Source organism: Diceros bicornis, chromosome 8, assembly GCF_020826845.1.
Source record: "Diceros bicornis minor isolate mBicDic1 chromosome 8, mDicBic1.mat.cur, whole genome shotgun sequence".
NCBI lineage: Eukaryota > Metazoa > Chordata > Mammalia > Perissodactyla > Rhinocerotidae > Diceros > Diceros bicornis.
In genome coordinates this window covers 33,884,577-33,898,640 of record NC_080747.1, presented here as the reverse complement: position 1 = coordinate 33,898,640, position 14,064 = coordinate 33,884,577, and the positions used below count along the sequence as shown (strand labels likewise).

The following is a 14,064-nucleotide window of genomic DNA, read 5'->3' as shown; positions in this document are numbered from 1 at the left end:
TGATGGGTGTCACCAAGGTCAGTCAGCAGGATGCTGAAATAGTTCATGAAAAGCCCATGAGGACAGTGGAAGTGGGGACAGAGAGGAGGGCCCAGATTTGAGAGACATCCCTGAGGTGGCAGCAATAGGGCTTGATGACTAATTTGACGTGGGTGGTTGAGAAGGAAGGAAGAATCGAAGATGACTTGAGATTTCTAGTTTGGAAACCTGAGTAATTAGTGATGTCATAAACTGAAACAGAAATGGAAAGAAGGAAATCTATGTGAGGCCTGCCAGAAGCTTTACATGTGTCATTTCATTTAATCCTAAACAAACTCATGATGAAAAGATTAAGATGCCCATTTTACAGATAAGAAAATTGAGGTTCAGTGAGGGTAACTTTCCCAAGGTCACACAGTTGGTAAATAAAAGAACTGGGATGTGAAATAAGGTCTTTCTCCAAAGTCTGTATCTTTCCATGATAGTATTCTACACTCTGATAATTTCAGTTTGGAAAAATAGGACTGAAGCTCAGGGGAAAGTTAGAGCTAGAAACACAGTCCTCTCAGAGGAGGAATGGTGCAGAGTGAAGAGATTAAAGCTTTATACTATGGGGATAAAGGACTAGAGCAGGGCCATCCAGTAAGATTTTCTGCAGTAATGGAAATGTTTTATCCCTGCATCGTCCTATACAGTAGCCATTAACCCATGTGGCTATCAAGCACTTGAAATGTGGCTAATATGACTGAAGAACTGAAATTTTAATTAATTAATTTAAAAGTAAATATCCATATGTGGCTAGTGACTACCATACTAGATAGTTGAGGACTAGAGGAACCAGCCAGACCTGGAGAGGGTCGATCAGAGGGGAGGCCTTGCTGGTACTACCAAAAAATCACTGAGTATTTGATCATCTGCCTCATATCTGTGGGTAAGATTGCTTGTCAGCTTGGGAACAATTCATTAGTTAGGAAGAAGTTCTTTCCTGGTGTGGACAACAAAGTTATTTCACCAAGTCTTATCTTTGGAGGGACAGGAAATGCAATACTCTACTTCCTTTCCTATATGAGACACAAATCAGAACCATTTTTCTGTATAGAATATTTACTTACATTCCTTATTACCATATCAATTTTAGTTACCGCCAACAACCTCTTTAACTATTATAAAGTGTTACTAAGGGCTCAAGCTCCAGGCAAACTACCTGGGTTCAAATCCCAGTTCTGTCTCTGAATGTGTTGCGCCCTGCGTTAGTTACTTTACACTCTCAAACTTCACTCTCACTACCTGTAAAATAGGGGTAACAATAGCACCTCACTCATAGGGTAGTTGTGAGGATTAAGTTTAGTAACCTATGTAAAATACTTAGCCAGTATCTGCATATTCTAAGCACTTGGTAAAGGTTAGCTATTCTATAACTAGTACCTCGTTGTGATGAGTTTGTATTTTGCACCTCTGTGTTTTGACATTTGCTCAACTCTATTTTTGTGTAAGTAGAAGGTATTCTCCCAGATCTCTAAATGTCAGAATATTCCAAAAAGAAATACATATTCATCAAGATAAAAGGTAGATAGGGTTCTGAAAAATTATCTTATTGCAGGCATGAGTTTTGCAGTTACTCTTGTATTTCACTTTGATTTCCGTTTCAAGTAATTTAAATCAGTACAGAGGTGAATCATAACCCTGATATTTTGTTGTGATCAGTAAAATTCCCTTGGTTTAACCTCAAACAGTTCATACACCATATGATCAAGCAAAAATACAAGAGGCTCTAAATGTTGTCACTAAAGATTTCTTGATGTCTCAAACTTCTGAAGAATTTCATACCACTTTAACTGAAATATTTAATGCCTAATCTCTGCTTATCTTAGAAGTGTTTGGATAGGTTGTATAGTGGTTGGATAGATCAAGGACTATTTAAAGACTAATGACTTCAGAAGTAGGAACAAGTAATAGGATCTCTTTTGTTGCCACCGATTTTGTGCTTTGTAACCTTTGAATTGAAAAAACAACATCTCAATATATAGTCTGGCACTCTGTAAAGCGTTTGTGCAAAAAATTTTTTTTTTCATTAGATTGGGCTGTCAAGAAATCTGTGTTCCAGTGCCAGTTCTGCTGCTGATTTGTCTGTTAAGGAAAAGTCATTTACCTCTTTGGGCCACAAAGAGGTAAATGCCCTCTATAAATATGAGTTGATCCAGACTTATTTCTAGAATGATCTCCTAAGTATCCTTCCAACTAAAATTCCTTGAATCTGCCTTTTCTTTTTCCCTTTGGCCTTAAAGGATTTACAGAGTTAATTTTACTTCCATGCTTTTATAATATGCTCTTGGAATATTTCACTTCCTTGGAAAACAATTTATGGGTGAGTCAGCATGAAGGAAAAAAACGCACTCACAATAGATATCAAAATTGCATGAGGTGGTGAAACGAGAGATGATTTTCTTTGTAAACGGAAATGATGAGGTATAGAGAAACCAATTATTTATAAAACGAGCGTGCGGTGGCAGGCTTTCTGTACCAGAGCTAACGTGCTGAGACATATTTAGCAAGACGGACAGGGTATCGGGGAGTCCTCTCCATTCTGCCTTAAAACCGCTATTACTATAAACGTTCCTTTCAGGGAGGGAGAAAGAAAATGCGTGTCGGGAGGTGAACGAAGGAAGGAAGGAAGCAAAGGAAGGTTAAAAGTCTCCTCCATCCCCTCCACTCCCCCCAAACCGCCCCCGCGTCCTCTCTGGAAATACACAATTAAGGGAATTTCCTCCTGCAGCCACGGAACACTCGGTGGCCGTTTCCACGTCACTCTGAGGGCAATCAGGGATTTTGCTTTCCCAGAGGGTGACTTCTCGACTCCTCCTGCAGGTTCCCCGTGGGACACAGACTGTCGCCCTCCACCCTTGGCGAAGTCGGGCGACGAGGAGGCTCGGAACCCGGGCGGGGGGCGCAGCGGCCGCGGGAGGGCGCAGAAGCGTTTCCTGGAGGAGCCTGGCGGCCAGGCCGGTTTCCGGAAGGCTGATTGCATCAGGTGTGGAGCTGGGCGCCTCCTCGGCCTAACCTGGCCGCCACTGCGCCTGCGCGCGTCGCCCCGCCCCGCCGCCGAGGACTCCACTGCGGGTTTTCCTCCCGGTCCGGAGGAGACCAAGTCGGGAGCGCCCGGCGTCGTTTACCGCCCCGGGACCCCCTAGAGAGCGGCGGCAGGGCGGGACTCTTGGGGAGTCGCGGGGAGCTGTGGGGTCCGAGGGAATAGAGTGCCGCGGAAAGAAGACCCGCTTGGAAGGCTGGGGGCGGGTCCTGTCTCCGCTACTGACGGGCGGGGTGGTCTTGGGCTAATGTCCTCGCTTTTCGGGCCTGGAGGATGTAGACTAGAACTGGAAGGTTTTCCAGTTTAGGGTCTGCATTTTCCCAAAGTAGGTTAAACTGCGGCCCCGGACTGTCCATGGTCCACAGGCTCGATAGGCGGATCTTGGGATGCAGAGACTCAGCCCCAAGGGTGAGCACTTTCGTGGATTTATAGGGATTTCTCAGTGGCAATATTGTTTTTCTATTGCAGGAAGGAGCGACGTGATTGTTGGCCTCCAGATGGGTCTGAGGGAAATTGTTTATGGGAGAGGTTTTAGGGGTGCAAACGCCGGAAACCCTTCTTCCACAAAGCAGCTTCCCCCACCCCTCCTTCCTTCCAGCCCCACTCCAAGTCTGCGTCAGGGTCCCGTTATACACACCTAGTAGATTTCCCTCCCAGCGCTCTCCATGTTTGAAATGACATTTTTTTTTTTTTTTTTTGTGAGGAGATCAGCCCTGAGCTAACATCCGCCAATCCTTTTTTTTTTGCTGAGGAAGATGGCCCTGGGCTAACATAGGTGCCCATCTTCCTCTACTTTATATGGGACGCTGCCACAGCATGGCTTACCAAGCAGTGCGTTGGTGCGCGCCCGGGATCCGAACCAGCGAACCCGGGGCCGCTGCAGCGGAGCGCGCGCACTTAACCGCTTGCGCCACCGGGCCAGCCCCTGAAATGACATTTTTGAGTGGTTGTTTGATGGATGTCTGTCCACCTTGCTGGACAGACAGCAAGGACAGGCTCTACGAAGGCAGAGGTCTGGGCTTTTTTATTCGCTGCTATCCCCAGGCCGACTCTGAGACTTTGTGGATCCTCAATGAATTCATGATGTTTGAAGGGATAAAGTAATGCCCACTGCAACCACATAGAGTCCTCACATGAAGAATAAGAACTGGCCAGGTGTGAGTTTGTTATCTGAGGAAGGAGTGCATTCTGGAGGTTTGGGGAAGAGGATGAGTGAGGAGGAGCCATTACTTTGTACTTACTATTAATTTACTTTTAGCATAATCAAGGTTGTGTGTATATATAGAGTGATGGTTCTCAAAGTGTGGTCCTCAGACCAGCAGCACCAGTATCACCCGAAAACTTGTTAGATATACAGATGCTTGGGCCCCACCACAGACCTACCCATTCAGAGACTCTGGGAGTGGGACCCAGCAATCTGTTTTTCCACAAACCCTCCATGCGATTCTGATGCAGGTTCAAGTTTGACAACCACTGCACTGATGAAGGGCAACCCTGGGGATGTCATTCACAGTGTCTGCGGCAGAGCACTGATTACTACTTACTGAGTACCCATTCTTATCAGGACCTTGCTTGTCTGCTTACAATTCGAGTTATAGGTAATATTCTTGAAGGTGAAAAGGAAATTTCGTCTCCTGCAGGTATGTTTCTCCCCGAAGAAATCTTGCTGTGATTTCAAGGAATGGCGTGTGTGTGTGCGCGTATGTGTAGCATATGCCTGGGGTTCTGGATAAGGAGACAGAAGGAAGGAGAAGGTCTCGCCTACAAGTTACAGGTGGGTGGGTGTGGGCAGCTCTCATCTGGGGACGGGAATGCAGACATGTGGGAGAAAAGACTAGCCACGGATAAGGTTACCCAACTGCCTTTTGGTGCAGACAGACGCCAAGCCACATGCAGGGGATACCGGGCTGCACCGCGACTCCCGGCCTTTGGGTCCCAATACCCTGGCCCGCATTGCCCCCCTGCCATCTTCCCAGACGAGAGGGGGACCGTGCGTCCCAGAGGTCTCGCAGCCTCTGCCTGCAGGGGTCGCACTAGGAGCGCTGCCCGCCCCCTCTTCCCCGGCCCCCGCCCCGGCCCCGGCCCCGCCTTTCTCGCGTTCAGCCCCCGCGCGGCCGGGCCCCTCCAGCCTCTCCTCGCGCAGCCGCCGCCAAAGCCTGGAGAAGTGGAATCTCCCGGCGCCGCTCCCTGCGCGGGACTCGCGGAGCGGCACTGGGCATGCTCAGTCGCCGGATCCCGTCCTGGTCTCAAGTAGGAAGCTCGTGCGCTGCACCCGCAGCTGATCCCGGCGCTCCGGGGAGGGCGAGACTGGAGCAGAGCTGCCGGGCGTCAGAGCGGAGGCGAGCGCCGCGCGCACCGCCGGTGAGCCTCGCTTTCTTCCTTGCTTTTGCCCTGGACCCCGGGGCAGCCCGGGAGTGCTGGCGAGAGATCGGGGCAGCGGCAGGGGCAGCGGCGTGTGGCGAGTGGCTGCTCGTAGCCCCGGCGGCTGATCCTCTCCTCCCGGCCCCCAGGGCTGCGTGGCCACTGCCGCCCGCCCAGCCGCAGCCACAGCTGCCGCCGCATCTGCAGCGGGCGTCCGCTGCGGAGTCCCGTGCGCCCTGCGCCCGCGCCGCAGGGCCGGGTGGCACGGCGACTGCGGGCTCACTCCTTGACTTCCATCCCTCCTGCTTCCCGGCGCCCTCTTTCCCTCGGCGGCCCCGGCTTGGCAGGGCCTGGGGCGGGGGAGACCGGGTTGAAGGGAGTGCGCCCGGGTTGGGGCTGCGGAGGGGAAAAGTGAGGTGGGCGCCGGCGGGGAAGAGCGCACACCCCCTTTCCCTGGCACTGGCCTCCGCTGTGCGGCTGGGCTCTCCCTCCCGGGGCGGCAGCGCGCTCCTGCCTGGGAGTTGGAAACGGGGCTGGCTTCTCCGGGGTTCAGAGACTAACCGCTTCGACATCAGAGGGGAAAAGTTCATTTTCCCCCTCGGAGGCAGAGAGAGCGTTTTAACTAGAAAATGGCTGTGCGAAGGGGACCTAATCAGGGAAGCTGGCCACTGGGTCCTGAAAGCCCGTCTACTGCCCGCCGGGCGGAATGGAGGGTTGAAGGCTAGAAATGACATTTGTGCGATGAAAACATTGCTGGACCGAGGGAGGGTGCGGGGTCCCATAGAAACAATGTAAGCTAGTTTCGACGTTGGTGAAGAGCTCTAGAACCCAGGGGTCAGGGGCAAAGGGCCGAGGGAGCGTGGGACTTGAATTAAAAAAAAACTGGAGAAATCAGATTTAGAGTTGTGGCCGTTTTGTAGTCAAGTTCTGCTCAGTTTCGGGCCACGACTGTCACAAACGTTTTTGGATGGATCGAGTGGCTGGGGAGGGCCAAAATTGGGAGGAGATAAGTTCAGTGTCGGAAGCTCGAACGATACCGGGCTCCCAGAGGGCACAGTCTTGTCGAAGTCGTCCCTCAGTCACTGGCTTTACGCGCCTGATGACTTAGGTGAAATATCTAAAGGATTATCATAAAATGATGCCAGCAGTTGTGTTTGAATTTCAAGAAATGAGGAAACTTTGTGAGTCTGGCATTGGTTTGTCATTTGTTTTAATATTTCACTGGTTTAAAAAACAAACAGTGGCATCCTGATCTGTTGCTCTGGATTTGGGTCTCTTAAGTCTTCTTTCTCTTTTTGTGTCATAGATTTATATTTCAAATCTTGTCCTCAAATTGCCATGATAGTTAAGAGTATCTGAATTCGTGTAGCTGGCCTTTCAGGAACAGACAGAATACTTGAAGGGGGATTTCTTTAAGAACTTAGGTAGCAGCTTTGTTGTGTTTTCAGTTGGTAGCCTGAAAGCAATATTTGTTCAACAAATGTTTATTGGAACTTACGGAATCCTAGAAATGGCAGTGTTTTGGAAGGAAGACATTTGTCAAGAGGATGAAGAACCTCAGTGCTGGGGGAACTGCTGAGAGAACACAGGTGGCAGCAGAGTAGAATGGGCTGATAGAACAGAGTTGGGGGGAACAGATGCAACATTTCTCGTGCTGTTCTTTTGTCATCAGCTTGCTAGATGACCTCGAAAAATCACTCAGAGCCTTCATAAACAGGGATTGGTCTAGATCTTGCTCAGAGCTTTTGGAAAAGGACTCTAAAGTTGAGATCCTTTTTCAGGGAAGGTGTTTATGTCTTATACTTTGATTCTCTCTTCCAAGGATACTTTTAACTCAATAATTTACTTCCAAGGAGCCAGTAGGATTCCTCTTTCTGAAACTTTGATAATGTGGTAGTGGAAAAGCTTAATGAGCTTAAGTGTAAAAGACTGGTATTTTACACTTAACTGGAGTAATATGAACACTGACTACAAAATTTTTTTAAGAAAAGGCTGAATATCACAAGAATCCACATGTACAAAGATAAAATATTTTAAAACTGTTACTCTTTTTATGTCATGTTTTGACTTTTTTTTTTTCTTTTTGATGAGAAAGATTGGCCCTGAGCTAACATTTATTGCCAATCTTCTTCCTCTTTTTGCTTGAGGAAGATTGTTGCTGAGCTAACATCTGTGCCAGTCGTCCTCTATTTTGTATATGAGACACCACCACAACATGGCTTGATGAGCAGTGTGTAGGTCGGGGCTGGGCCCCACACACCCTGGGCCTCCAAAGCAGTGTGCATGAACCTAACCACTATGCCACCGGACTGGCCCCCATGTTTCAACTTTTTGATGGCTGTTTTCTTTTCCTGCCACTGGAGAAACAACAGCAAACATTGAATTCTTTTTTTTTTTTTCCGTTAGCAGCAGAAATTAATACTGAAAGCCTTGCCATAATATTAGAATAGTGTTATGTTGATTATCCTGATTTTTGGATATCTAAATTTATTTTTTAAGAAAAATGGAATGTTGTCTATCTATACCCTTTATAGTTACACATTTAAAATAGACAATATCCTGATGACGTTAAGTCCTTAAGTTTTCCAGGGCTGTTATTTTTGGTGCCAAGGAGTCGATTCCAACTCATAGCAACCCTGCGTACAGCAGAGCGGAACCCTGCCTGGTCTTTTTGTGCCATCCTGTCTTCCGGCGCTAAATCAGACAAGGCTCTGCTACAATTCATGGGGTTTTCAGGGCCAATTTTTTCAGAAGTGGGTGGCCAGGTCCTTCTTCCTAGTCTGTCTTAGTCTGGAAAGCTCCACTGAAACCTGTCCACCATGGGTGACCCTGCTGGTATTTAAAATGCTAGTGGTGTAGCTTTCAGCATCACGGCAACATGCACAGTATGACAATGTATGACCCCCACAGTATGATAACCGACAGATGGGTGGTGTAAGGTTCCCTGACCTGGAAACAAACCTGGGCTACTTCAGTATGCCGAATCTTAACCAGTAGACCACCAGGGCTGGCTTCCAGAGGTGTAGGACAGACTTTTAGGAAAGTATTGTAAGAAGATATTACTAGTTATGTGGGCAATACTTATTTTCCTACCCCGGGTTAGGGAAACTAGCATTTATTCAATGCTTACTATGTGTTAAGCCTGATATTAAGCTTCTTACATGTATTATCTTATGTGTCAGCATCTTGGACATAAATATCAGCTTCCCCAGAAAACCCCTCTGAGGCGGCGGACAGTCCTTTAATTGCACAACAATAGAACTTAAAAGTTTTATCTCATATGAGAATATCTTCGACTGGTTTCATTATTATTCAATAAGCATTCTTGTGTAAAACATACTTGATTTGAAGTTTAGAATTAGATTTAATTGGAACAGCATATCTTCAAAATGATTTGAGTGTTTTTAAGAAGCTCCCATCCAGATTTAAAAACTGTTTTGTGTTCATTTATTTTCTTTCTTTTTTTTTTTTTTTAAGGATTTTATTTATTTATTTTTCCCCCCAAAGCCCCAGTAGATAGTTGTATGTCATAGCTGCACATCCTTCTAGTTGCTGTATGTGGAACTCGGCCTCAGGATGGACAGAGAAGTGGTGCCTCGGTGCACGCCCGGGATCCGAACCCGGGCCACCAGCATCGGAGCGCTCACACTTAACCACTAAGCCACGGGGCCGGCCCTGTTCATTTATTTTCAACAATGTTGTACTACCAAGAAATAAATGTAAGGAAAATAGTCAGATGACCATTTTAATTTTAATGTGTTATTAGTGCATATTCTGCATGTTGATACATGTTGATGACGTTTCTCTCAGTTGAAATGGTTTGTCAGAGACAGAGTGACAGACTCTCCATAATAAAAGGTCTGGTGGGATTTGGTAGAAAGACCACCAACCAGGGACTCCTAAGAATTGCCTTCTGGGCCAGGCTCGTCCACCACTTTAATTTACTGTGTAACCTTGGGAAAGTCAGTTCACTTCTCCGGGCCTCAGTTTTCCCATCAGTAAAATGAGGGAGTTGCAGTAGAATGCACCCTCTGGGTGTCTCTATTGGGTCCTTCTTGTCCCATTCTGGGGGTCTGTGATACAGCCATTTGAGGAGGGGGGACTTCGTTTAGAGCACTAGGTGAAGCTGGTTTTTCTGTTTCACTAAGTCTGGCGTGTCCTGCTTTGCCAATTTTTTGGCCAATTCCTACCTCCCGTTAGTTTTTATTTGTCAAAGAATGGTTGTCATAAAATTAGCTCTTTGTGGTCCTGCCAAGTCTAGGGAGGAGATAAGATAATGATTAGATTTGTGTAAAGTGCATTAGATATTTGAAACTATCTGCTGATGTTTTAGCATCTTCTGAGGGGGGACTCTGCTCTTGGGGAGGCAGGGAGTCTCCACCAGGGCTGCCGAGGCGGTGCTCTGCGCCTTGGTTGCCAGTGGCCACCCGTGTGAATTTTGGCAAGCCTTTCCCATGTCCCTGTCCTCTCTCTTCAGCCCTTGATCAGAAGTGCAGCCCTTGGTCTCTGGAATAAAATTATTGTTATGGTTTCATGTTAGCACCATCACTGTGCTGGGCAGGTGGCTGTGGTCAGCTGCTGCAGTAGCAGGAGTGATGGCCGTCAGAACATGCCTACTCGTTGTTGGCAAGATCATGACCCTTTTTTTTTTTTGGCAAGCTATGATGATGGGGCAGAGAGCAAAGGAAACCGATCCCATTTGGTGTTTTTGTGCACTTTGCTTTCAAGATGCTCACAAAACTCGGTCTCATTAACCTTTAAGTGAGACAGGTGAGGAGAAGCCTGAGTTATGTGCATTTAAATAATTGATAATAAATGGACTGTGAGTCTGTGCCTCTGTTCATAACCAGGCTCCAGGGTTGCTGGGCCCCTGGTAGGAGTGGGCAATAACTCCAAAAACGAGATGAGGAGTGTAAGAGAGGAAGGGCATAGACGGGAGAAAGTCAAGTCATCACCACTTGGCAAGAAGTAAGAAGCCTGGATCGGTTTAAAGGTATTAGAGGATGTAGAGACGCAGGAGACATTCCCTTTCTATATAATCTTATTTCCATAATATGTGAATCTTGCCTAGTCTCCTAAGGCAAGATGCCATTCCTAGAATGCTAGGAAAGGTGTTACTTTTATAATCAGGAAAAACCCCCAAGGTATAATTTATTGGTATATAAAATATACAGATTCGTGTGGACAAAGATGAGAAGAGAACATGGAAAAGAATGAATGGTATGGAATTGTGGATTAATGTTTTCTTTACTGTTTGTTAATGATTTTACAGTGGTTATGAATAAAGTGAACCATTCTGTCCTTTGCCTCTTGGGGAAATCTTGCAAAAGTTTGTCTGCTAGGTAACAACTGAGGTTTTTGAAGGGTAACTCTACTGTAAAGTATGCTTCAGGAGTGCTTGGAGTGGGAGGAAGAGTGTTTTGTTTTGTTTTTTTCCTTTTAAAGTTGACTAGGTAGAATGCAGTTTTGGAACTGAGCTAGGAGAGGTGTACGCTTAGGAGGACGAGATTGGAGAGAACTTGCAGAGCTCCAGAGGGTGGAGGGAAAAGCTGTCATTGAAGAAGGAAGGTGTGGCATTACTGGTGGTATGGGATGTAGCATTTCCAAAACCGCTGCCCTATGAAGCAGAGCATTTCCACACAATTTAAAGGTAACGGGATGTCTGCTACTTATATCCAAAGCACAGTGCTAGGCCTGTGGGCCGCTGTCTATTGATGATAGGTTCGCTGCCCTTATCAAAGTGATAACGATGATGTAGTGAATATTTCGTAAGTGTGTTCAAATTAGAAGATGAGTCCTTTTCTCTGAGATTATACCCTTCCAATGTGGGGGTTATATTTCTTTTATGAATTGATGGGAATATTTTTATTTGGCAGCTTAATGGTCCATGAAATTGATAAGTCTGGGAATCCAGGCCTGGGATGTAGAGAGCCCTGCCCTCGGGATCGAGTTGAATGGTGGAGGCCAGGCCAGACTGGAGCTTGTGGATGGGCTGGTGGGGCATCTGAGCCTGCCAGGAATGTAGAGTCACCGGTACAGACCCAAGGTCCTAGGAGCAGGGAAGAAGCTAATCTTGAACGTGCTCTGGGAAACAGGGAATATTTTTGAATTATAGCCTAAGAATGACAAGGCAAGTCCCAAGGTGAAAGACCAGGGTCTGAGAGAGTAGAAAGGACAAGTGATTGAAATGTGAATTTTAGCTGGCAGGACCTCAAAATGACTGATCTTAGTGTTTGTTTCTTTGCTTGCAGGCCTCTTTCTGCCCAAACAGCACACTCTAGTAATTTGGGCTTCATGATTTTAGGAAATGCTGATGGAGTCCAAGCCATAGAACCAAGAGTTGTGTAATAGCCAGCTTGGTTAGGACCTCTGCAGTATCATGCCCTCCAGGGTGAGCCTTGATGAATCAGTAGAGGAAGCTTAAGAATAATTTGCTTGTGAAATTGATATTAGTCACCTTTAGTTTAGTCGCTGTTGGAGGGTTGGGGGGAGAATAAAAAAAAACCTAAATTATTTCTGAGTTGTAAATAGGTTAAGAAAATAAATATTTTCAGATGATACTTTAAAAAATCTGTGCTTAGTAATATTTGGATCTCACTGGTCCTAATAATAATATAGTATTAATATTATTGTGGAGCTCTTCCTTCATGCTGGGAGCTTTATAGCTGTTACCCTATTTAATTCTTACAAAACACTGTGGTGCTGTTCCCCTTTTAGAGAGAAGGAAACTGAGGTCCTTTCCACTAAAGGCCCCATGGTGAACGATGCTTGCCCTGGAGCTGTAGTCAGTACAGAGGGGTCCATGGGTTGCTGAGGAACTGACAGGATGAAGAAATAACATTTATTAACTAAGGGCCGGCTCTGTTCCTGGTGCTGTATAGGAACCATTGCATTTAGTCTTTTGGGGTACCTCCTTATTTCCCCTTTTATAGGTGAGGAAACCATGGCTCAGAAAAGTCAAAGGACTTGGCCAGGCCCTAAACAAAGCCTATGTTCTTCTTTCCATCACACCGTGAAACCTTCCTAAATTCAGCATTTGGGGAAAAGGTGAAGATTTCACCTTTCATCCATTTTCCAAATGGACATTACCATAAATCTGTGTATTTAGTAGTGGAACTGTTTCCTCCAAATTATGACCCCAATGTGCATTTCTTTCATTTGAACACGAGTTGAGTAGTAGGAAAATCCAAATATAGTTTCTAAATATGTCTGAAACTAGGGGTTGCTGTATTGAATCTCTCTGGGCAGATTCCAGTCTAGAATGTTTCTATTGTAAGTAAAATACACGGGAATCTGATTAGTTGTCATGTGCCGATCACGAGGCAATATTGGGATGACAGAGGCTTCTAATGACTGGGAAAAGGAGAAGTGAGGATTTCAGGGTACTCCAGCAGCCTTGTGGCTCACTTGAGACTTCTGGCTGCTAGAGTGGTGGGTCTGGAGAGAGGGCCCCAGCACCCTGGATGATGATGCCTCTCCCTGGGAGGATCCTGCCTGCTCCTGGGTGCTGGCTCTGTTCTTACCTTCTGATCTTCATTTAGCTTCCCAAGTAGACTTTTGTCTTGGTCAAGAGAGTCAGTGGACTCACCACATTGAGTATCCTGATTTGCTTATAGTACTATTTGTCGGTGGAAGTGAATAAATTAGAATTTCCTTAGCATGAGTTAGGTTGTTGAATTGATTCATTCCTGAGTGAACTAATACAACTAAATTTCTGAACATAACTGAGGCGTGGCGTGGACTCACAGTGAACTCAGGGGTGTATAGGTACTTCAGGAAGCACTGATTGAACCTCGGATTCTTCTAGTGATCTGATCAGAACCTCTTATAAGAACCAAGTTTTATTTGTACTTTTCCAGATCCCTGATGAAGGCCGACATGCGTTCATTTGGTGACACCCAGAAACCTCAGCTCCATTTGATCTTGCTTTTGTTCAGCAAGTGTTTATTGAGCAAGTACTGTGTGCCAGGCCCTGTAAGAAGTTCTGGAAGACAGAGACGAATGTACCAAGCGTTGGTTATAAGGTGCTGCAGTGGACGCACGTGTGTGAGGTTGTGAGGGAGTGGAGAGAGGAAGGGCTGTCCTCACTCCTCTGGAGTAGGGAGGCCCTGCAGAATAGGAGCCGTGGCAAGGGACTCCTCGTGTAAACCCCCACTACGGAGAACCCTTCAGCTGCCTCCTTTTCCTTTTGTCCTTCACTCGGTAGAACTGTTGTAGCCTGTTTCTTCTACGCAACATCTAGGATTTACCACTCCTTCTATAAGGGACCTAGAGATTTTGCCTTTCAAATCTCTGTAGCAGTGGTTCTCAAGAGGGGCAGTTTGTCTTCCAGGGAACATTTGGCAGTATTTGGAGACATTTTTGATTGTCATGACTGTGGAAGGAATGCTACTGGCATCTAGTGGGTAGAGGCCACGGAGGCTGGACAGCCCTCTTGGGAGGTAGTAGGGATTTGGTGGTTAAGAGCCAGACTCTTAGGATTCCAATACTGCTCTGCGGTTTAATAGCCGTATGACTGCAGACAACAGAATTCACAGTGCCGCAGTTTCCTCATCTGTAAATAGGAACACTAATGGTGCCTATAAAATATGGTTATGAGCATTTCATGAGTTAATATATGATACGTGAATAATACTTGA

General features: G+C 46.3%; 1 protein-coding gene across 14 annotated transcripts in view; it reads left to right on the top strand.

The window, feature by feature from the left end:
• Positions 1-5,223: 5,223 nt before the first annotated feature.
• The window catches only part of APBB2 (amyloid beta precursor protein binding family B member 2), a 355,319-nt gene continuing 346,478 nt past the window's right edge, over positions 5,224-14,064 (top strand). For 13 of the 14 annotated variants that reach the window (XM_058546953.1, XM_058546952.1, XM_058546956.1 and 10 more), the window contains exon 1: positions 5,225-5,425. The gene's annotated coding sequence lies outside the window, so the exon portion shown is untranslated. Of the gene's footprint in view, positions 5,426-14,064 lie in introns of all 14 variants that reach the window. The other variant, XM_058546954.1, reaches the window with a different exon arrangement.